Source organism: Perissodus microlepis, chromosome 22 (assembly GCF_051167445.1).
Source record: "Perissodus microlepis isolate ML-2025 ecotype Zambia chromosome 22, ASM5116744v1, whole genome shotgun sequence".
NCBI classification, from domain to species: domain Eukaryota; kingdom Metazoa; phylum Chordata; class Actinopteri; order Cichliformes; family Cichlidae; genus Perissodus; species Perissodus microlepis.
In genome coordinates this window covers 4878725-4888000 of record NC_140481.1, presented here as the reverse complement: position 1 = coordinate 4888000, position 9276 = coordinate 4878725, and positions in this window count along the sequence as shown.

Sequence of the window (9276 nt, the reverse complement as noted above, 5' to 3'; positions counted from 1 at the left end):
GCAACGTTCCGATTACAAGATGAACTGCCAACTCTTGAGCCACGATCGCCCCGTTGTGTATTACATTGTGTGACCAGTTTCTACCTACATACATAAAGCGGTTTTAGTCAGAAGGGAGATGTCCTGTCCTTACATTTGAATACGTTTCTGTTAAATAACCTTGTAAAATGACTGACGAGGCCTTTAATACATATTTATTAATATATTATACCTTTTTACATTCACACCTTTCTCACCAAAACAAAAGAGAAGCGATAAAGCTTCCAAACATTTTACAAGTAGTGACCCAATTTTTAAATACTGTGCCTATTAAAATGATATTCATTAAAAAAGACAAAAAACAAACCAACCCCCTACCCACCCACCCTTGTAACCTTGATAGATGTTGTCACTTGCACTTGTTTCTGGGCAATCTCCCACTTATGGAAATTTTTTTCCACTCTTCCAATAAGTTTGTCATCCTGGGTTCATGCCCTCCACCTGCTTGCTTCTTTTTCTTTTGCATCAGTTCGTTTATTTGTGCAGCTGAATGTGTTTAACCTGGGACCGTCTTTCATCTCATTCTTTCATCATAATAAATGTGGTGAGAATTTCACGCCCTCACTTTTCATAGTTCTGATTTACCATAACACTAATTACCAAACCACACCAGAACCCAGAACTTACTTTAAACTCATCTTTCACCACAGAGTGCAACATTCACACTTCAGTAGTACCTGCCAACACCTGACTCAGAAAAACCACCAGCCCTCAAGCCTGTGTAAATTAACTGGCATATTATTGCTGGCATACATTGACTTGTTACTAGGTTAGCTAGTATCGACCAATATTGAATGTCCAAAGCAGTGCCATGCTGTGAAACTATGTAAAGTCTAAAGAGAGAAAAAGAATTAGTCTCCTGACCAGAATTAAGATTTAAGTTATAGTGTGGTCACAACACTTTAAAAGTTTTGTATCTGAATGATTCCCTCATTTATTTATTTATTTAATCCAAGGCAGAGGGACTCTGTGGGGTTTGACATATTTTGGGAGCACCATTTTGAGTTATGTCTCTCCCTCTGTGCACACCCATCCCCGTCGTCCCTCAAATCCCCCTCCCTCTTCAAGCACATCCCCACCTTGTTATCACCCTGCAAAGCCAAAAAGCTGTGTTGCCATGGTGACAGCCTACCCGTCAGAGACAGAAATGTGTGATGTGGAGGTGCCACAGCCATTTTCACGGCTGAAAGGGACACCATCGTTCGCAAGTCCCATACCCTCTCCTGCATCGCGCCATCATTAACACAGCATTTTCCCTTTACAACCGTATGTATACAATGTACGTTCCCATTCATGAATCAACACGTGCGGCTAAGACATAATGAAGATTATCAAAGCACTTTTCAGTAGTTGTGTTTAGCCTAAAGGTACCAGAATATCCTGATTAGCCCGTATACTAGCGTCCAGAAGTGTCACAGCTTTGGTTTATACATTAAATTAGGTGAAATATGACATGCAAGCTATAATTGGGCACATCAAAGCAGAAAAAATGTAAATAGGACCAGTCAAGTGTGGCAAATTATAAATTCATGCAGCTGTCCTTGGGGCAACCACGGGGCAACCATGAAGAGGCAACCATCCAGAAATCACATCTGGAGAAGTGGCAAGGAATAAACGTGATGTTAGCATAGAGATTGAGTGTTTTGAACTTGCCTCAGAGGAAGAAGGTCCCAGGTTTACATCTTGGCCCCGATCCTGGTTTGAGTCCTAATGAGTGCTGATGTTTCCTCCCCTAATACATGCTGAAACTCTACATTCTAGAGGTGAGAAACAATGTGCTCTCTGACAGAGTGGCAACTTGTCCCAAGTGAACTCAGCATCCTCTCACACATTGCTTGCTCTGGAATCTCAAACCCTGACCTTGAAGCAAGTATAGAGAATAGCTGCATGTGTGATAGGTATGAATCAAGGAGAGTGTATTTTACGCATATTACTGGCTAAACATTCACCAAAAACATATATGAAAGAAAAGGAATAATAATGATCTCTAAATATCCCATAATCATAAAAACACGATTGACTTTGTTATTTTGCAGTTTTTTTTATGGTATAATAAAATAAAGGAAATTTTGAATTTTTATTTCATAATTGTGGCAATTCTCAGACTGGTCATATCTGTGCTTGCCACATCTGTCGTGGATTTAGGAAGTGTGACTCCAGCAAAACAAAGAATTCTGGGAGAAGCAATTGGGAAATCCCCTGGACTGATTTATTCTTCCAGCCAGATACATCTGGACCAGTGTAAAACATATTTTGCTGAAAAACCAATTGTTATATAACTCAGTGCATTAAACACCCAGTTATAAAGCAGTTGATAAGCATCATTAGTAAGGGATGTATTTTAACTCAAACAAGTTGATATGGCATAGAGCCTGCTTGGGGACCCCCAGACAAAATCCAGGCATTTGGAATAAAATGTGTATTCCCCAACCAGTTGGCAACTGTTCGTTGGCTGTCCCTGGGTGAAATTGGTCACAAAGAGGGCACTGCACCCAAAACTGCCTTGCGATTGCTTTAGTCACTACCAGATTGCCACAGTTACTTGTGGTTTGCATGGTAGATATCGACCTGTCTGCAAACACTTAGTAACTGATCACAGTGTAAGTGAGACTGGAAAAAGTGTAATGCAAGCCCAAAATAGTAAAAGTAAAGTGGCACTTATTAAAACATGTTCATTTCAGTGGCAATGAACAGCATTTTGCTCTGAAGGCACATGTTCTTCATTTTTGGTTTGCTTCTTCCATGCAAACTACCAGTAACAGTGTCAATCTGCTAGTGACCAAAGCAATTGCAAAGAGATTTTCGGTGCACTTTAAAAAGGTGTAGCTTTTTGCAATCAATGTCATGCTAGTGATAGCAAACAATCTCCAGCAACCACTTGCTAGCTGGTTTGGGTATATACATTTTTCCGCAGCAACCAGTTTTCTTGAGCTGACAAGCCTTTTGACTTAAGGTTTGTAATCAAATTCACTGTAATCAAATTTTGGTAAATACATTTCTTGGATTTAATTCGTCTGTTAGCACAGACTAGCATCTGATGCACTCATTGAGTTCATGGATAGTGCTACTTTCTAACAAAGTTAGAAAAATGCTAATGTTAAGTCCAAAATGCAGCAGGTAATGATGAGATTACAACCAGGCTTGGCATCAAAATGTGAGTGAAAATTAATGTAAAAGAAAAATTTGATCCCAGATGATTTTTGTAATAAAATGTAATAGAAAAGCTCCTGTATGTCGTTTGAGATGGTAGAAAGAAATAACCGGTGTGATCGTTTACATGGAGGATTCGTTGAGTAACAGCGATAAGCAGCACTTCCTTAAAGTGGAAGTATGACGTGGCAAAAACCGTGGCTAGGGAGTTTAATCTTTGAACTGACTGATCAATTCTACAAGTCTGCAAGCACAGTTGCAGTCAATGAATGTTTCTATATGCATACTGTCACAGTTGCGTAAGGACTTAGATCTAACTAACTCATGTAGTGTTTAGGACTGTTCCCGTAATTGCAATCAGCCTACCAGCCTGAAAATTACCTGTGCTCTCGGTGAGACCTGACCATGTTGATTCAGCAACCCATCTTCACTCTGCTGGGATGCACCCACTCCCTGCAACAGTCTCAATCTAATCTGGTTTGTTCAGGCGCTGAGCAACAAGACCGAGGGAGCATTTTTCTCTTCCTCGACTGCTGGTTTAAATGGAAGCTTACAAACGCCATCTGCCCACAGCTCAGCCAACACACTCTGTATATATGAATAGTCAATGTCAATTAACTTGTTTCTCAAGTGTTCTCTCTAGCATTGAGCTGCTCAGAAATCACACTACCTCTCCCAGGAAGTGTGTATGTGTGCATCTGCGTACAGTATGCATGTGGGTAGAGGGGGTCTTAATTAAAGCTGCTTAATATGCGTATGGGTTGGCTTTTTTAGGGGTGAAAACAAATTTGTGGGGAACATATGGTGCCCCAGACATGGGACACACACACACCCCCATAATACATAGACACTTGCAGGCACACACAAACACTTTCAATCTTCAAAGTGAAGCATATGCACACACACATACTGGCACGCCTGGGCTACAGCAGAAACTGGAGTGATGGATTCTGGCTGATTGTGTGTAAGTGTTGGAATATCATTAATCCCCCTTTTTTGTGATTTGGGAAGGTGTGTGCTCATGCACATCTCAGGGTGCTTTTGTGAGAGATTATTTCTGGCAGATGGAGGGAACCGTGGCCCCTTCTGCAGGGTCAACGGGGGGAAGTTAAGCAGCACAGATTGTTGCCTCTCCTCCTCGTTTCCTTTCTCTCCTCTCTTGTTCCCCTTTTCTCTCCCTCTTCATCCCTTGAAATCAGCTTCAACGCCCACCTCCAATCTATCTTCACACCCTTCTCTGTTTCTTTATTTTTATCTCGTTTAAGAAAGACGAAAGTAGAATGTGGTGCCAAAAATAAGGAAGAAAATCAGGGAAAGTGAAGATATTCAAAGCTTTATGCAATACAAGATAAATACTAGGTAGGTTGAACATTTAACAAGAAAAAAAACAAGGCACACAAAGAAAATCCCTTCACTGAAAAATTTGTGAAAAAATTCAGTGTTAAGTTGGCCGTTCACTGGGTCCTTGATACTTTTTTCATACAGTCCAGGCCTTTAGACAGAAAACTAAACATTAGAATTACATCTTATGAGCATTTCCCACTTGTTGAGTTCTATTCAAGCCTTCTAAATGAAATTGAAGAAATGGAAACATTCCACTGCTAAAGGTGAAAAGGATAAGTTTAGACCCAGAAGACTTCCAGCACTTTTAGAAGGCCACTTCTCTTAGAAGTAAGATGTGAAAATTCTACCAATCTTTTGAAATGCTAAGTGGAGATTTGGACAAAAAATCAAGAAGAAACATCAAAGTAGTGATATAAGACGAGAGAACTTAATTCACATGTTGCAGCACAAGATGCTGTTTAAAACTTTCACGGACGATATCATGAATCCTTGTAGAGCCGAGATGAAGAAGAGTACAGTGGCCAAATGCCTGGGGATACATGGTCGCAATCCATACAGTAATTGACTTAAAACATCCACAGGCCTTATCACCGCAGTCCATATGTCTTAGTGTATGTGTGTTTAAACCACTCCACCTACATGTTCCAACCTGAGACGTCCAAGAGACAGAAGAAGCCGTGCAGAGGATTAGAAATCAGTATGCCCAAATCCCAGACGCGAGGTTCCTCCACCAATCACACAGCAAGCAGTCCGCTAACCACCTGGGGAGCCGTGCTGGGGAATCCTGGAACAATACTAGTCAAGGCGATGCCTGAAGGCAAAAGGGATCTTGGATCGGAGCTTCTCTGATCCCCACCTCAAAAAGACTGCTTCAAAATGTCCTGAGTGAAAAACTGGGGAGCGGTTGTGCACAAAGGATTTTATTTCAGAACTCGGTGTTTACAGTTGAGTGTCAATTTAACTTGCATGCCTACATGTGGAAAATCATCCACAAATATATATATACATACATGCAAACCCTGCATTTATCCCCTCTGTTGCTGTCATTCTTCACCTGCCGCTTATTTCTGTGTTGGCGGTTTTCTCCCCACGGCTGCTTGTGGCAGAGAGAAGTGTTAGACAAGAGTGACGATATTGTAATAACAACATGCTTCCTCTTCCTGTCAATACTCGCCAATACCTGATCAAGGGGTGAAAAAACAGAAAATCAGTGGAGCAAATGTGGTACAGTTACAAAGTTACAACCTCTTACATAATGTATGCTGTTTTTTCAAGTTTCTGTTTTATTTAAACATTTCTTAAAATTTCCGTGACCCTGGATGTAATTGTTTGCGGCTCCTGGAGGTTAAAATGCAGATTAAGCTTGACAGGAATGCTTTTTCTTGTTTGAAACTCTGTCTTTTCTTTTTTTTTTTTTTTGGCCATGAGAAGGCATAAGCCAAAGCCTGGATGGTGTTTTATGAGAACCATTGATCGGGAGGCGCATGCTGATGAGCTGAGTCGAAACAGCGCTGTGAATGAAGCAGGATATACTCGTGACCCAGGGGGAATCACACCACACTCCAGCCTGATCTCTCGCAAAGCCGCTTGGAACCCCAACGCCATCCTCCCTGATGAATGTACTCTCTCTGTGTCTCTCCTCTCTCTCTCCTCTTTCTGCCTCTCTTTGACTCCTCTGCTCTCTCACTCTCACTCTGTTTTCTGGGCCTGATGAATGCAGAGCGAATCAATAAATCTATTCCCCTGCTGGATACCTGATAAAATTTACAAGGACAAGCTTAATAAATTACTAATGGGGTGGCCAATTAGTTTGTGTGTTTGCATGTGCTGGATTGACTGTGTGGCTGTGTGTCTTGTGGGCCACATGACTTTCAATTCCTGCATTGTCATTTGCATGCACATGTATGTGTTCCGAGGTTGTTCCATGAAAATGCAATGTTCTTCTATTTTGTGAATCTAAAGTGCACACTGTTCTTCTTCCTTCTTCATTTTTATGATTTTTCTTATGACTGTTGTGTAATTGAGACCTAAGTCACACAGACCTAGAGATGAGTTGGTAACCCCCGGCAACATTGAGTCGCTAAGGACAAATGCATATTCCCCACCCGGTTTGTAAGTGGTTACTGGCTGTCGAATGATATTGATTGGAAAGAGGGGCGCACCAAAAATCTTCTTGTGATTGCTTTGGCTGCTAGCAAATTGCCACGTGCTCCACAGCCTTGTAGACATTTGGCATTATAAACTGCAGACAGTGCTGAAGCTGGATTTTAGGTACTCTTTTAATGGCTGGAGAGTTTAGACTGTAGTTTATGCAAGTGACCGGTGCTATTGTTTGCTTCACACCTGCTGTCAAAGTTATGGAAATGAAGAAATAGCAACATGGATCTGGATAAAGTCTGTTCCCCAAAACAGCTCAATAAAGTGACTTTGTTGACACTCTGTTGAAAGACAGAAACTGACTGCAAAGTTTGGACCTGTGCTTCGGGTCATAGTCCTTGTCCTTGTGTCCTTGTGTTTACATTGAGACCAGTTTTTTGCGCACCTGTTAGACTCTTTCAAATTCAAATTCAAATTTTATTTGTCACGTACACAGTCATACACAGTACGATATGCAGTGAAATGCTTAGACAACTGCTCGTGACCTAAAGAAAAAAAGGAAAAGGCTATGAATAAGATAGGAAATAAATATGAAAAATTAAAAAGGGCAAATTTAACTAGGAAGGAATAAAAAAATAAAAATAAATAAATAAAATTAAGGTTAAAAATGAAATAACTGTACAACACAAATTAGAATGAAGGGTAAATTTAACTGGGAAAGAATAAGATAAAATATATAAATTAAAGTTGAAAATAAAATAACTGTACAACAAAATACACAATACACAGTATAGAACTATATAAGAATGTATGAAGAAATATAAATAAATAAATATATATATACACACAATAACAGCAGCTGTACAAGTATTAACTGGAAATGAAGAATATAGTGACCAGTGTTGTGCAAGCCACATTGTCTTGTGCAGTGCAAATATGCTTAAAGTGATTTAAGTGATGAAGAGAAAACAATGTCCAGAATGTCCAGTGTGTGTGTAAGAACTATATGTGTGGCTCAGTACTGTGTGGTGGTGTGATTGAGAGACCGTATCGCCTGCGGGAAGAAGCTCCTCCTCAGTCTCTCTGTGTTGTTTCTTTTAAGAAAGTAGTATGAAAATGTTTCTTTTTTTTAAGCAGTCTCCTGCAATTGCATTATTAGAACAAGAATCATTTTTAAGGCTGTTTGGAGACTTAATGAAATGGATTGCTTCTTTAATCAGCAGATGAGTTTTCAGTTTTACTAATGATTATTCTAATGATCGTATTGGTCTAACATGATAAACATTATATAACACATTGTGTCACTAAAACGCAGGAGTGATGGTACTGAAAATGGCCCTGTCTACGCCTGCAAAGTTAATCAATTAAAAGTCACTAATGAAAACTGGAGTCCTTTTAGTTTACCTTTGGGGAATATTTAAAAGGTGGTGTGGTTGTAGGGGAGGAGGGGGGGGAGGGGTAACTTCTTCCCAATGGTCCCTCTAAGACAGGCTTTATATATGCAGAAACATGGCATTTACACCTGAAGGCCAAGTCATGATTTCTGTAGACATTTTCAGACTTTCATGTGCTTATTATACATGACAGTGTACAGTGGAAAGATGACATGCATGTGGTGTACAAAATAATTACCCAGTTCATGTTGTACATGTGTAGTTGACAGTTCACATAGTTTCAAAAAGCATAGGAATGTCGAAGGAATGGATGTACACATGCAGATGCAAAAAGCACTAATTTGCAGCACTAAATACTTTTATAATCATTTTATATATTCACCAGACTCAGACTCTGATTAAAACACTGATTGTACTCAGCTAAAACTGCACTGAGGAATCTGAAGAGAACTGCTCACTTTAGTCAAACTCAAGAAACAACAGATATCTTTTACACCTCACCTAAGGAACCAAGGACATGAGCCAGGAAACTATGCATCAAGGATTGCTACAAGCTTGGTATTTTGATATGTCTAAAATTTGTTGCTGCGGTCTTGCCTGTCAACAGTGATTTAAGCAGCTAAGTGTAACCAACAAGCTGTGTCTGCCTCGCTCCTTGGCAGATGTTACTTGCGATGCACAATTTTATTGTTTGACAACTGAGAGAGGAGACAAAAAGAAATTAACGGGTTTTTTTCTTGTTGTTTTTTTCATCAGTTTTGATTATGAAATTTCGATTCACACATCTTTTTAAAGTCTTAGTCCCAAGCTGCAAAACCTTCACTTTAAATCGTCATAAGTTCTGGGTCAGGGGTGTCAGACTTGATTTGGTTAACAGGCCACGTGCAGTACAGCGTATGTGTCCACAAAAGATGTTGCATTAGAGTATGACCCTTTGGGTTATAACACTGGAATTCAATTAGGGCAAGCAGGGCCCTATCACTGCTTAGCAGCGCAAAAAAGGTTGGGGACCGCTTTAAATGACTGAGATCTTGTGACCATAGTAGGCTATTGACTCTGGAAGCACCTGGAAGCATCTACTGACTCTGTGTGTTGTGTAGAAACAGAGCAAGTATAGGACACTCTATACTTTATCATTATCATTTATCACTTTTTTTTTTGCCCTAAAGTTTGTTTACTTACAACTTTAGGGCCAGTAAAAGACAAAAGGCATGATTTATTAAAGTTAGAGTGTAGTGTGAAGAAGTTTTTA